We start from the raw sequence: 16,672 nt of genomic DNA, 5'->3' as shown, positions 1-16,672 counted from the left end.
ATTACTTTTTTAAACTTTAAACAAAATTTATTAAATTTTAAAAATAGAAAACTTTCACTTTCAAATTTTTTTTAAATTGTTTTCAACTTTTAATTTTTTTTTTCTTCTCTTCTTCAAATCACCACCTCATTTTATATTGCTAAGCAAAACATAAAAATAAAAGTTATCAAACACACTTATTATTTTTTATTTTTAAAAACAAAAAACAAAAGTAGTTATCAAACATGTTTTTATTTTTTAAAAATAAAAAACAAAAATATAAATAATATTTTTATTTTTGTGTTTAAAAAATTCAAAAACAAAAATTTTACCAAAGACAACCATAGTAAATTGAACGTCTTACTTGTGAGTGAGGGTGGAATGGTGGAGAAGGATGAAGAAAATAAGCTAAATTTATTTGGATATGAGATATATATATATACTTTATGCTTATTTATTTAGAAGATAAAAAGATAAAGGCGGTGAAGCTACGAGGGTAGTAGAAGATAATGGAATGTCTGAGAAAGTAAAAGGGGAGGAATATAGCAGAGTTTATTGTAATCATTTAACGAAGGAAATTATGAAAAGTGATGTGATGGACTTTTGTTTTTTTTTGGCAGGAACTACCATATTTATAGTTCCAAAAAATCATGGGAGCTCGGTTTTTTTTGATAAAAAGGAGAATAACAAAATCAAATGATGAATGGTTACGAATGAGTGAGAATGAGTAATTCTGAACCATTTATATACCAGGTTGAACAATTCATGTATATTATTATATTATAAGTATCTTCGTGGAAGACTTCAAAAAAGGAAGCGTTAAATTGGTTTTTTTTTATTTCTTTCTTCCTCCAAGAGAGTTGAACTCTATCTCAAACAAACTATATATAATACATAAAAAAAAACTATATATAATACATAATAGAAGTCAGTGGACCATTTGTAATGAGGCGGTGGAACAGGACCATAAAAGACAAAAACAAACTAATAAATACAACAAGGAAACTTGTAGCTAAAATCCCATTTATTTATATATCTATCTATACTATACTATATCTAGTATATGGACTTTCTTCAGTCCCTCGGTTTATTTTCAGGACTTAGTCCTGTGTTTGATTTTCAGCCTTTAGATTTATTGTTTTAGAAAATGGATGGTGTGATTTAGTTGTTCAGTTTATTGGGTGTGAAAGTACTATTATGGCCTTAGGGACCCCTTAGTAACCGGTGACCTTTTCTTTGTGTTTGATCGGTGATTTTTCCCGTTTAGCCATTCTTCTCCTTTGAAAAGCTAAAGTCCCTCCTAAACCAAATCATAAGTTTGGAAGGAAAATTTCCTCTCATTTAGTCCATTAGTCTCCTTGACGAATTTAGGCTAGTTTTTTTTGTTCGGAGTAGTGAGGATTTGGATTGAGTTTGGTAAAATTTGCTACTAATTTGGAGGTGTTTGATTCTACATGCACTGTTGCTTGCGTTGAGTTTGAAGGACCGAGTGGCCAAGCAAAAATCCTTGCATCTTTGTGTCGAGTTCTTCGGGTAAGTTCTTGTACCACATTTACGTGATAAGTTTTGGGGATTAGCTAATTAGGCAAAAATTATGTTTGGCTTCTTTGAATTATGGGTAATGGTGCACTCGATTATTCAGTGGCCGAGCATATATAATGGTGACCACCTTATGTTTGAATTTTAGTTTGAGAGAAATTATAATAGCAATCATATGATTGTGAAATATAACAATGCGTGATCAAATTGATATTATCAAAGTTTTTAATGTATTTGTTTCATCCAATTCTAAATTCAATTTTTATTTGTATCAATTTTAACAGTGCTTGCATATTGTTTGATAAAATGTCTCAGTGAAGAATTTATTCGAAAAGTTATGAATTTCTTATTGCTATATGGTCAATTAAAGATGCAGTTGGCACTCGTCAAATAGGCATATGAATTTAAGTAGAGGGTCTGGAAAAGAATTAAAAAAATTTACGGAAATATACAAGGTAAGAGAATCAGTGTACTGAATAAGAGACTCGTATAATACTCAAGTAATTTCTGACTTTGGGTGTGCTTCAATTGATAGTTTGCTAATTTTAGCATTGTTATGTTTAACAAGATTATGTTCACAGTTGTCACTAGATGGAAGAGATATAGTCATGGTGTACTATGAATGTGTCATCATTGGAAGGTAATTGATGATAAACTGAAATAGATAACTCTGTGAAAATGAGTACAAAAAATAAAATAAAACACCATTGTGGAAAACTAAGGGCCATGCATCAGGTCCTAATCACAAGAAAATTAGTTATTGACACTTTATTTGAAAATATTGGATGCCACTTGAGATTAGCTCTAGTGGTGTGTGTGAGATTAAGGGGCAGAGTTGAAGTCTGTAAACATATATGTTATTGAAAAAATGAGAATAAAAAATTGTTAACCTATTTTCTGTGACCAACCAAAATGTTAGAAGTAACATATAATTGGCTTAATTGGTTTTGGCAACATAACTCACTGGTAGTTTCAGCAGTGATTGAATCATTGATAGTTTACTTTGTCACTTCTTCGATAGCTTTTAGACAAATGTAATTAGTTGAGCGAAGTATTATTTTTTTCATGTTAAACAACAGATTTTGGAGGAAAATATAATCAACTAAAATGTGTTTACACCTTACTTATTGTGTTCAAGTTTTTGAGAAATTGGAGTAGATTATATTTATTTGCCAGGGGGTTGTTATACTGAAATCTATTTTGTCTAATGCACTATCACTCCATTAACATCTTTGTTTAGAAGTATTTAAAATATAAACAAATCTAAATGTTAAAGCATGACAAGTATTGTTGTAGCATGGAGTATACTAATTATAATACAAGGTATAATTTATTCTAATCAAGAAGTTTGGTTTTTTATGTGTGGTGCATATCTAGTTAAATTATGTGATAACTTGAAAGGACTCGGGAGTTCCCAAGAGTTGTTTCATTTTAATTACAAAGATGGCTAGGTTGTTGACGTAAGTGCATAGGAATGTTTACTTAGCATAATTTTTATTTATTTTTTTATAAGAAGAAAAATATATTCCACTAAAAAATCAACTTACAAAACCCCCTGTACCACAAACGAATATACAGTTACAGCTTTACAAAAGTTGAATAAAATCAACCATACTCTTCTCAACAGCCTTTACTTTAATGCTCCTAATATCAAGTAATTTGGCTTTAAGACCCATAAGAATCAAAGAATTCAATTTCAAAACATTACAAGAATAAGACTCAAAGATACACCAATTCCTATTAGACCAGATGATGTACACTGTAGCAGCAAGAACAACAGCACTAATCCTTTGATGAAGCCCCCTAGGTCTCCCATCCATCCACTTCATCCACTCTGAGTATTTAGGAGGCCACATCAGATGACCCAGCCAAGACCGAACATGATACAACACCTACTGAGAGAATGGACAACTAAAAAACAGATGATAATGCGACTCCATATCCAACTCACAAACAGGACATAAGCAAGACTCAATTTGAATACGGCAGTTAATCAAGTTGTCTCGAGTAAGAAGGTGACCTAAAACCACTTGCCAAAGAATAAATATATGCTTAGGAATAGATAGCTTGCACCAAACCACCTTATTATAATGAACCTTCTCTTTGTGAACCAGATGCATATAAAGACTAGAAAGATTCAACTTGCCTTTGGAAACCGAAGGCTTTAATGAATCATGAGAGAAATGATCTCTCAGCTTAATAATCTTCCTCCAGTACCAACTAACATCAGATTGTAGATTATAAGACCAGAAACTATGCCCTTTGAGATAGATATTAGCTACCCATTTGACCCATAAAGAGTCCTGCTTAGATGAAATAGCCCAAATATATTTGGCGATCAATAAAATATTCCATTTAGATCCTTCTTTAAAACCAATCCCACCCAAACTTTTAGGCAAACACACCTGATCCGATAATGATAAATGCACTCTGCTACGGATGCCTTTAACTCCCCAAATAAATTTCCTGCATAACCTATCAATCTCCTTAATAACTATTTGAGGGAGCAAAAATATACTCAACCAATAAGTCCTAATACCCAACAAAACAGAATGTATGAGTTGAGATCTTCCTGCAAAAGAAAGATGTCTACTAGACCAAGTATGTAATCTATTTTGGATTTTTTTAAGAATTAAACCACAATCCTCAGCCTTCCATTTAGTTGGTGTTAGACACAATCCCAGATATTTAAAGGGAAGGATCCTTCCTCAATATTCAAGCTATCCATGATTTTTTTCCTTTCATCCAAATGAACACCACCAAAGTAGATGTGAGACTTAGATAAGTTCACTGCAAGACTAGAAACCTGACTGAATTTTCGAAAACCATAATACAGAATCTGAACTGAAATATAGGAACCCTTACAAAAGAGAATGAGATATTATGGGCCAACGATCTTTGCTTAATGAAAGCACCCTGATTGTGATGAGTAAGAAAAGGAAGAACAGTAGACTATCTCACACACATCATCTTCGAAATACACTTGTATAAGGTGTTACAAGAAGCTATTGGTCTATAATCTATTGCTATGGAAGGAGTATCTTTTTTAGGGATAAGGGTAGTAATTGATCTGTTAAGGGAATTAGGTAAGCAGCCAGAATAAAAAAAATGCAGCACAGCAGTGGCTATCTAATCCCCAAATCTTTCCACATATACTTGAAAAACCCCGAACCAAACCCCTCAGGACCAGGACTTTTAACAGCATGAATACTAAACATGGCCATTTTTACATCCTTCTTCGAAAAAGGCCTAATCAAACTAAGTTGCTGGTCTAAACTCAAAATGTTGCCAACCTTAAAACAATCCAGCTGAATCCTAGAAGTAGCAGAGCTAGGACTGCCCAGAAAACCTTTAAAATGGTTAATAAAATGATTAAGCACATCATCATAACAATCAACAATCTTGCCATGTTCATCCAAATAAGCAGTGATTCTATTAAAAGCTGACATCTGTTTTAAAGTAGCATAAAAGTAAGATGTATTGTCATCTCCAAATCGCAACCAAGTAACTTTGCTCCTTTGCCTAAGAAAACTGTCATGCATCTTTGAATAGTGTTTAAACTCTGAACATGCTACTTGTTCTACTTGCTGTAACTCTATAGATTGAGGTTGCTGTTGCAGCAAATATTGTGGTTGTTGAAATTTTTCCTTGGCTTCTAAATATCTATCTGTGACATCTCCAACTTTCCTCTTATTAAACTAAATCAACACTGACTTCAATCTGTTTAGTTTCTGAATAATTCGCAGCAGATCAGATCAGAACCCCTTAATACACCAACTTTTAAGAACAATCTCTCTGAATTCCTTATGTTTTGTCCTTTGTCATTGGTAAATTTTATGATAGGCGAATGGTGTATTTATTTTTATGAGTTTGTAAATATTAAGTCGTGTTTGACTAATAAATTTCCGTTTTTTATTTGACAGGTTAGTTTGGACTGATTAAAATAATTAAAAAATGGCTGAAGCAAAGAAGATAGATTATAGATGCTCACCTCGTAGGGTATTTTCTGTTATTTCCAAACTCAATGGGGATCAAAAGGAGGTAGTGAAACAAATGGGATTTGGGGCACTTTTGGGGATGAAAGATTGTGTCGTAAGAAGGAATCTAGTGACATGGTTGTTTTCTCGGTTCAACACCCAGGACGGGTCTTTGGTTCATGGGAAACAATTTAAATTGAACAGTCAAATCTTTGGTGCTACGATTGGTGTTAAGGATGGTGTTGAAAATTTATTTCATGGTAGCAAGAAGAAGCATTCGAAAAAGAAGGTTGAAAGCACTGCTGTGCAAGTTCTAGAGGAGAAATTGATAACAGGTCAATCGGCAGACATGTCCTTCGTTCGAGACTTCTTGCTCTTTATTGTCTCTGTATTCTTGATGCCTAATACGTCTGTAAATGTTGCTCGCGAAGTGGAGGATCCTATAAAGGCCATAAATGACATTGCAACAGTTTGTCGTGTTAACTAGGCATCACTGTCGTACAATTATCTATGGAAGGCCCTTCGACGGCATCAGAAAAACAAAGGCATGTTTGTCGGAGGATGCATATATTTTTTACAGGTACATGTTCTTTACACTTAGCAACTGTAATTGTTTTATGAGACACCATCGTATAACAATTTATGTTTCTGCATGTTGTAGTTATTTTACTGTCATCACGTTGTTTGGAAGGAAGGATATGTTGATAGATCCCTCTGCCCTTTAAATGTGTGGTCTGACGATGATTTCAAGGCTATACTGGATTGGGTACAGGAGCATGGGGGGTTTGAATCAAATAAAGTAAGTATATGATTATGTAAATAATTATTTCTTGTTTTCGAAATATTTTTTTTGGTTGAATTAATAAAATTTTCCCATGTTTTTCAGATTCCAATGATAGAGTTGCAGGACGATGCTGCAGCATCGAAGATGCCTGCCATGCTCGCCTCTTTGTGTGATAAGGTTGAATCAATTGAGAACAAAATGATTGAAAAGGAAATATAAATGGTAAAATTTCATGAGGATTTGAAGTTGCAAATGGCCAAGGAATTCAAACGATTACGTAAGAGTTTGAGCGGCGGAATCAGTTCAAGGGTGCGTGGTGGTGGTGTTCCCAAGTATAGTAAGGGAGAGGAGCCTCGGGATTCAGCCATATTAATTAATGACCCTATCCTAGCAAACATGCAAATGGATGAGAATAGGATATTGGAGAAGCTTTCGATTAGGAATGACCCAATGTTGTTGGAGTGCGGTATAGGATTTCGGAATGAACCTTCTTATGGAAACTACTCACCCTCCTTCAATGAAAGCAACCTGGGGGAAGTGAAGCATGACTTCATTAATTTTGAATTAACATTTTCACCAGCGAAGGAGTTCTTCAATGAGGTCCCAGCAAACACTGACCCAAATGCTTTTCCCTGTGAACCATCTAATTCGGAGAATGGGAAGACCATGGTTGAAATGGACAAAGATTTCAACGAATCTCTTGCTAAAGTTAGACCTCCTGAGAAAGAAAAGAAGGAGGTGGAGAAAGGGAAGGAGAAGGATATTGTGGATGAAGTCACGACTCATGAACCTAGTATCCCAGGGATTACGGTTGATCATGTTGTACATGAAATAGAGGAAGATGATAATGAGAAGATCGATCCTCCCACTCTAAGGAGAGAGAAGGAGCTCTGCAAATTGGACAACTTGTTTCAGAATATGATTCACACATACAATGAAAGCAATTACTACCAAATTGGAGCATTCAAATTGCGGAGGCCCTTGCCCCTGGCGAGTTTCGAAATGGCACTTTTCATTTTTGACTTCAGTTTGTCTTTGAGGTATGCGATACTTTCCCATCTTAAATCAACCATTTTTTATGTCTGACACAATTTCTACATTGAAAATATTGATGTTGTTAGGTTTACTTTTTTTACATTTTTCAACCCCATAATTTTCAGTGAGGTGTTGGTAGTAAATCCAATGGCAAAGTTGCAACGTTGGTACTTTAGGAGCCTTAGGCCTGAAGCTCATGTGGACATGAAGGTAAGTACCCAGTTTGTACATAGTTCACTTTTATTAGGATGCCCAAAGTATCTTATGAAGGGTTACGCCTTACATTTGTTGGATAAGTTGGGTTTGGATAAATGGCTTTATACTTAATTATGTTTTGCAGATTATTGATGCTTTTGCTCATGTACTACGATTTAGACATAAAGAGAAGTGTGACAAAATGGAGGATATGAGAACTCTAATTTTGCCCACCTTTCTTCCCAATTTGGTAAGTTGTAATGTATGTTTGATTGCCTCAGTTGAACATTGATAACGTAGTTAGTAGTTGCTAATTTTCTATTAATCTAATAATAGGAAAGTGGTCATGGTCGGAACTTTTGGGAGACGGGGGATTTTGGTTTTCTTGGTGTACCTGTCGATGTTACTTTGGTTCTAAATAATGCCGAAAAGTTATTCCAAGCCTTCCTTATGCAAGTTATTTATTTTCTTTGAATATTTCACTTATCTAATCATCTGTTTTTGGGTATGAGTTAACTTAGATCCTAGTGCCTATGAAGGACATCGAATACAATCACTGGATACTGGCTGTATTGGACATTAAGAGTTCCTCTGCATCGTATTGGGACTCCATGTCCACTGCACGCGCAAAAAGGCACAGGATACATATGCTTAGCACACTGGTATGCGTGTCTTGTCAATTTAATATTATTGATGTTAAATAATGGATAAAGTATATGTACTATTTAATTCTTATTACAGTTGAAGAAGCTTGATAAGTTGCTGTTGAGGACGATGGATGATGTGCATTCTGGCCGACCTGTTTTTGAAGTTTTCAATATAGTGCCTGCCGGAAAACTCCCGCAATAGGACAATGGACATGATTGTGGTATTTTTGTCATGAGGTTTATGGAGTACATTGCATCCGGAAAATCTCCTCCGTCGACCTATGTAGGTGTCTTGACCTTATATTTTTATTTTTGGTTAAACAACCTATGCACTGTGTTTAGAATACCGCGTTACTATCTTAAATGTATGCTTGCCTGCTTCTACTTTGCAGATAGTCGACCATAATGAGAGATTCCGATTTGCAATTGATATTGTCTTATCGGAATCCAATGGCCTATTTTGGGATGTGATGCATGATGCAACCGCTTATTATGGAGTTTGTTCAAGCAAAGGTGGTGAATCATCAACCTTAAAAGAAGGTAAGTGTCTTCCCCCAAGACGTGATGCTTCGCCTCCAACGCTTTCAACAAAAAAGTCTAGACAACAACACTGGTCGAAGCGCGGAATGAGAAAAAAGAGGAAGTCAATGAACTAAACTTGTATTTACATATTTTTTCTTCATACTACCATGCCATGTTTAGACCAATTAGCTATTACACTATTAATTTCTTTGTGACTATACAATAGTTGGGCATGCATGCTTCTCACATTAATGTGTGTTATGTGGTTTATTTTTTGATTATTCACTCTTAAATAGGAAGGCATTATTGGGACATATAATGCGAGTATCCATCAACCATATTAGTAAAAACCAGACCTCTGTTCTGTGTACTGCTCAAAAATGCAAAACATAATCCTGTCCTTTATATTTGCTGGAAAGATGGTCATGTACTTGAACTGTCAATTTTCACACTGTATTTCTCGTTTTACGTGAACTTGCACTTTTCTTACGTAGCGTATCACATATATTACGTTAGTGCGAACACTTAATAGGAGCTCAGTACATTCATTTGCACTCTCTCACTACTTTAACTGAATTGCCAACACGCTCAATTTGCTAAGAGGTTTCTATACATTAGAATAGATAAATTGTATAGATTTTAACACCCGAAATCGGTGAGGACCACGAAAATAGCCTGGCTTAAATGTTAAAAGTTCAGGAAACTAGCTTTTGCAGATGCAGTGTCCAAAATTAAAGTGGTAATTGATACAACCTGATTCCTAGTCTTCATTGTTCATATTTCTAATCGTTTGGTTTGTATAATTACTCCAATTCATGTTTTTTTCCTTATTTCGTACCAATAATGGAACTAATTTACATATACGTTGAATGTGTAGTGCATCCACTTGCTTTGAGGACTACTTGCTGGGAATTTGAAATTGTTGTGGAGGTAAAGGTAGGCTCCAACATTCCCAAAAATACCTTGCTTGTAATTTTACTTAAATGCACTACTGCAACCATATTAAATATGGTTTGTGGTATATATCCTTCTGTATGTTGTACTGATGTTTTTGTAATTTTACATAATTCTTGGGGAAACAGGTGGGTTGACTTGTACATAGCAGAGATTTAAGTTAGCTACAAAATAATTTGGCTCTTTTTTTTTTTAGTTTATAAATTTTTTTATTGTTACAGAACCAGAGATTACTAAGAGAATCTGACATTAGGAGAGTGAATAAGGAGGAAGTACTTCAACAAGGAAATTTTGAACGTTCTTCCATGATATACGTTAACGGTTAATAGGCTCTGACAACATAATGATTGCTTCAAGTTCATGAGTATGGTTGTCAACTAAAATTAATGACATTCGTTGCTTATGTTATACTACTGTTTCTTTTAGAAAATCAAATTGTATCATGTAAATATTAAAATTGTTTACTAAAAAGGGGATTACTTGAATGAATCATTAATTTATTGAATGTATTAATTTTGAATTTTATACATCTTCTTCCATAGCAGAACACATATACATTCATTGACTAATTATTTTTTCTTTAAATATTGTGAATCTCTATTTTCTTTGAAATGTAAACTTATTGTTTACAGTGTTATTGAAAAAAATATTAAAGAGTAAACTCATTGTTTATAGTTTACAAGAAACCAATATTTGCCTATACAATTGTGTTAAACTAAAAGCTTGACGGTTAATCTTAATTTTAACAATTTACTTGAAAAAATACTTAATACCTTGTTTATGTATTTTTTGTTTTACGATTTCGGTTGGAAAATTTCTAAAATAGTAAACTCATTGTTTACAAATTTGTTAAAACTGATGATTAAAGACTAATTAGTTTGTGAACTTTGTGATTAAACGAAAAACAACATGTTTTTCTTTCTTTATCAAGTTAGTAATGAGGGTAGTTTTTGAATTGTCTCTTCAAAAATTAAGATTTATTTAAAAAAGGGTACACATGTTTAATCAATGTGTCAAATGGGTATTCCTGGCCATTTCTGTAAATGGTGTATGCGCCACGAGAAAAGCTGAATTACATAAAAACTATAATACCCAAATGTGGGAAAGTGATGATCTTTAAGAGTTGGTGAAGATGCAGTTAAAATATGGATTTTTGGGTTTATACGGCCGACGCTCAATTTCAATGAATAGCACAAAAAATAAATTACAAAAAAATTATTTTTTAAAGACCACCATCATTGAGGTCGTGTGTATGAGGTAACATGATATACAAAAACCATGGAAGTCAACTTTTTTAGTAAACACGGAACAGGTAAAACATAGCCTTCGTACAAGATATTGGCCATTATTACAATATTTGTTTCTTTTATTCTGACATATCTTAGAAGAGCATGAGCTTAATAATACTACATCCACCCACCCTAAAAATAGACTCACCTTTCCTTGTTATGGGATAATGTGAAGAACAGTTCACATTATGGGCTCCCGAAATTGTCCTCTCCTATCAATATACTAGTAAACAAATACACTCAATTTCATTTCGATAGTGAAAGTAAAATATTTTCAAAGTTAATGTCAAAAAAAGTGTGATGAGTCCATAAATAACAAAGGAAAATAAAATATAATTAAATATAATTTAGAAGGCCAACTTACAAACAAACATTTTAAAAAAATGTCAGCAACTTTGGAAATAACAGAGGCAACGAAAGATTAAAAATTGTAACTAACATTTACTTTAAGGAAACAATGAACATAACAAGTAATAGATTAAGCTACTAACTCAGGTACTGGTCATCCTCTTCCACCTCAAATTGGAGAGTTCACGGCCCACAATATTATTCAATCTCTCATCTAGGTATTCTTGGTACCTAGTAATTGACTCTGTTTTAAGTTGCAGCACTGCTTCGGAAAGCCGTTCATAATCTTCCATCCACTCGTCCTTCGAGTACGAAGCATCCCGTGTCATTTCTTGTAAATTATTTGACTTCTCGGCAAGCTCTGCCTCTAGCCGCAGTATCTTCTCCTTCATCATTATGTTTCGTTCCTCCAAAACACGTTTTTCCCTATCAATATTTGAAATGTGGTACTCCTTCTCCCCTAATGTTGTCAGGAGATCGTTAATGTAATCGACCGGATCTGCTGGGAGTGTTGTTATTTTATAGAAACTGAATTGTTCCCAATCTGGGGGGTTTGGTTGTCGTGGTGGGAGGTCATGTAGAAACTCTAAATTGCAGGAATTGATTGAAGAATTTGAATCCATGACCGAGTGCCCTTTCAAAAATTTAGTTTCAATAACTCAATATAGTCCCACCGCGGTATATCAAGAGAGATAATGGTAGAGTACAGTGTAAATGATAACCCACTATACTGTATTTTCGTTTATGTTGATCGGTACAAGCTAATGAAAGCCTGATGAAAGTGATATAACGTGGGCCCATGACCACCAAATGTGATCCATAGTACAATTGTGCACGCAACCTTTGGAAACAAGCTAAAATCAGAAACAGAAATAGATAGTCAAACGTGTGGGGCCCTATATAATGATTTGTACTTGTGTGTGGATCCAATATTACTCCTGTACATTCTATTTACACTCTATTTACACGATACTAAAACATGAGAGTATGGCCCTCATATATACGGAGATTTTATTTTAAATTGAAAATAATCTATGAATTATAAGTTGATATTAAGTATGGCCCACTAATATAAGGTTTCTGATATACATGAAAAAAAACGTGAAAATGGAAGTCAATTCCGTCTCCTTTCTTATTTTTCTCATGTACTGTTCTCCAAATAACTTCCCACGTAATAGCACTCGCAACTCACGTGACCATGACGTGCTGAAACGCAAATTCTAATTCTTCCCACGTAATACGTGATTGCTTCCTTATGTTTCTAATAATGGCATACTTTATGTAATTTTGACTGATGTGCAACCCTATTTTTGATAAGTGACAGTGCATTAACAACTCCACTCCACCATTTACAGAGGAATGTGTTTTCTATATGTATATATATGTGTGTAGGGATCGTGTTGACCTCAATTCAATCTCCACCACCCTACCTGTATACTTGGATATCCTCTTTTTCTCTCTAAAATGGACTCCACACCTTTGCCAATGAATAACATCGTTAACTTCCCGTCGTTTGATGACAATCATCTTGAGCAAATGCAATACATTAACCGAATTGTGCATGACAACGTCAGGCTGGCCACCGAGCGGAACGAATGGGAGAGGAGATATAATGCGTCCAACATCCAGAACACTCTCCTTAAGTCTGACCTACACTCCATCAAGATGGTGGTATTATAGCTGAAAGAGAAGTCGGTTGCAACAGAGATGGCCTGGAGAAAGGAAATGGAATTTGTGGCAGCCGCGATCGATGAGCTCCGGAGTGGCTATATCAACATGTACCCACTATACGTCCAAACTCAGCAGCCACCTAATCAATAGATATCTATTTAGTTATATCTACTCAGTTTGGTCTACACTTACTATAAATGGAATTACTGAATATGTATCTTTTCAAGTTTTAATGGCTTTACAAGTCACTTTGCTGTAAAACGGTCTTTTGGATCGTACTTTTGGAAACTCTTCTCTTTTGTGTACCCCCTACTATGATTAAGGCTTTTTTATCAATGTGTAAGGGGCCCTTGCATGTGTAATGCAAACTATCCTCTATGTATATATTAAATGTTATGGTTTTAGTTTTAACAAGTCTTCTCCAGCTTACTTCGTATGTATTGTGTAACACCGACTAATACCCTTTATGGCCGATTACTCCTAGTGTTTCTCAATTCCTATGGCTTCTAAATGAAGGTTCATTACTAGATGGCATCTACCATTAAAAAAAACTATGTACTACCATTTACACATTCAAGAATAAAAATCTATATTTGTCATGTAAGAGCCCCAACAATTGTCACCATTTCCATTTCAACCCAACAAAGACGATTCATGTAAGTCAATCACTACACTTAACCTTTGTAATATATTAATTCGTTTTACATCGGGTAAGTAACCATTTGCTAACATGTATTTTTCCAGAGTATCATGTTGGTACAAATAATGTTCATTTGGTACAATTGACATATTTGGTACCCTGTATTTTGAAAATGTACATATTTAGTACGATAAACTAAAATTTAATTAATAAATTTTTACCAATTTAATCAAATTACAATAAATTTAATCATACGAGCTACAAATTATAAATAACTGCTGACAATTTGGTGTTAATGGCAAAATTTTATCAATTAGGATACCAAATATTTATGTTTTCAAAATACGGGTATCATATGAGTATTATTGCAAACAGAATACCAGAAGGATATTTTGCAAAAAAAAAAAAAAAAAACCAAATGAGTAAATTCCCTTTTACATCTACCACCCCATATTTTTAATGCATTTACTGTGATGTCACCTTCTATTGCTTGTTTGAGCGTTTATTAATTAACAAATTATAATTATGGAATAACATGAATGTTTGTTCATTTAATGTATGGATGAAATGACACACCATTTACCACCAGGTGTAAGGAGAACGATAATTAATGTAAGGCACAGTTGCGACAAAAAACCAGAACCACCACATTAAATGGCTCATTCAATAGCAGTATATATATGAGCCATTCACATGTTTTTTGTGAACCAAACTGATGTTGTGCCTCTCTTCGCCCTTGGATGGCAAGATCTACATCTAGTATCATAGAAAGTCACAAAGTCAACCAACGTTTACTTGTTAGTATATAGTTTATGAGCTACTGAAAGAGGTAATTTTTATGTCATGCTCATCTAAACAAATTTACGAGAAGATATACTTACTCTATATGATTTGTAGTGTTCATTTGTTTTTAGGTGCCAATTTTCACTCATGGCTTCATTATTTTCTGCACCACTCGTAATGTTCAACTAACACTCCTTATTAAGGTATACGAGCTGTAATTGTAATGACCCACTAATCTAGACTCTTGGACCATTATCGAACTATACATACAAAGTCTTACTAAAACATACATTTGCGAAAATACCATAATTTATTATAAACTTGTAGAAACAAAGGTTACTTTCATAAAATAAGTAGGATATGGGTACCCATTGTCTTTAAAACAAAAATAACTTAAGTGAAAAGAGTTACATAGAAAATGCGGAAAATACATTTAAAACCATAAAAAACATAAAATGAGACTACATCCTCGAATCGAATAACGCTCGGCCCCTTGACTCCATTCACCATCGATACACATCCTCTAAGCGTCACGAATCTTTCCGCCTCTAAAGCTTATTTCCTGCACATAAACAGAAAGGAATGAGCCTAATGCCCATCAAGGAAAAATCTAACACATAGTCATACACATCAATTTCATAATAACGTAAAGACATATCATAACACATAATACACTTATTATAATGGCCATTATTACTTGGGGTCCCATAGACTAAACAAGCTTATGCCCATGAGATTAGTGGGGTCCTACCAGCTAAATAGGCATATGCCCACAATCTTTTTGGGGTCTTGTTAGTCAAATAGGGCATAAGCCCAAGCCTACAACAAACACATGCACAACATATTCATAACATACTCATATCATAACACATAAGATAACATAAACATAAACATATAGATTGTAGCCTATTTTCCTTACCAAAGTTACCGGGATATAATGGACTGAGTTGGGACTTTTGGAACACTCCTAAAACCATAAGAAAGAGTGAGTCTAAAGAAAGGAGATGAAATGAAAGAGATGGAAAGACTAAACCATAAAACATACTTACCGACTTATATGCTTAAGAGCTTGGATTCCCTAACCAAAATAAGAATAAGGTTAGGGGACTGAGTAGAAGGTTTTGAGAAAGGAAATAACATAAAATACAGAAAGGAACTAGAGTTTTGGGTTTACCTCAAAGATTGCAAGACCAATCTAACATCCACCGAAATACTATAGAACTCACTTCCCAAAGTGTTTGATAAGCTTATGATGTTTAAGCTTATAGTTTTTCCCCAAACCAGGTGTTTACACTCTCACACTCACTTAACACTAGCAGCTTCTGAACTTAGAGCAAATGGTGAATAATGGCTGGGTACTAGGTCCTATTTATAGAGTTTGGGAATGAAAATATCTTGATTTTAGTTGAATAAAAATAATGGCTTTTTAGGTGAAAATCATTTGAATAATCGTTCAGCAGAGGCTGAAGACTCGTTCAAAAGATGCTGGACTGTTGAAGGAGTTTGAATGGCTGAAAGGAAATGAATTCAAAAGAGTTTGAATTCATGCTGAAGGAGGCGATATATCGCCCCCTGTAGGCGATATATCGCCTGGGCCAGTATGCCCGAGGCGACCGTGCATCGTCTCGTGTTTTCCGTATCTACGTGCTGCGATGTATCGCCCCCTATAGCTGCGATATATCGGCACACGCTGAATATTTAAACACGAAATTACACATTTTTAGCTAAGTTTGAATGGAGTAAACAGCCTTGACTAAGCCCTCAACGTATTCAAAGCTGCTGACTGACCCTATAACATTCAAACTTTACCCTTATTTAATTTAATCCTCAAAAATACTTAATCCTTAATTACCATTCATAACATGTGCTTAAAATCCTATTGGTTGATATCTAAACCTTATAGTATAATAAATATAATCCTTAATATCAGTCACATTAATCAAACCTTAGGTTAAACTTAATATCCTTAAACTATAGATTAAACTTAGAAAATATATAAGTACTACCATGAGTGTCCAAATAATTCCCGGTCTGAACCAAAAATCCATAGTAACAAAGATAATGCTATAAATACTATCATACTATTATCTATCTTAGCTAAGTAAAGTTCTTGGACTCTACAGTAATAAAATCAATAAATCCATTCCCATGTTATATGTACATTTTCTATAATCGATCCCGTCGTTTTAGAATAAAATGAAAGATATTGCCTTAATTAATTTGCCTATTAATAAAGTTGTATAGGATCTTCTTTGGGGCGGATTGTCAGGGGAATATTGTGTCCTTTGATTTAGCTACCCGTAATTGAG

The 16,672-nt window shown here is 34.2% G+C and overlaps 2 long non-coding RNA genes across 2 annotated transcripts; both read left to right on the top strand.

Annotated features, from left to right (window-relative positions):
* The first annotated feature begins 5,831 nt into the window (after positions 1-5,831).
* LOC133780267 (uncharacterized) lies at positions 5,832-6,406 on the top strand. The gene is made up of 3 exons (XR_009869196.1): positions 5,832-6,075; positions 6,157-6,294; positions 6,382-6,406. It is a non-coding gene; the product is annotated as an uncharacterized LOC133780267 (long non-coding RNA).
* Positions 6,407-7,844: 1,438 nt separating this feature from the next.
* On the top strand, positions 7,845-8,412 carry LOC133780266 (uncharacterized). The gene is made up of 3 exons (XR_009869195.1): positions 7,845-7,940; positions 8,031-8,171; positions 8,251-8,412. It is a non-coding gene; the product is annotated as an uncharacterized LOC133780266 (long non-coding RNA).
* Positions 8,413-16,672: the final 8,260 nt, after the last annotated feature.

This window comes from Humulus lupulus, chromosome 5 (assembly GCF_963169125.1).
Source record: "Humulus lupulus chromosome 5, drHumLupu1.1, whole genome shotgun sequence".
In the NCBI taxonomy this organism is placed as follows: Eukaryota; Viridiplantae; Streptophyta; class Magnoliopsida; order Rosales; family Cannabaceae; genus Humulus; species Humulus lupulus.
This window is presented reverse-complemented; position numbering and strand designations above follow the sequence as displayed.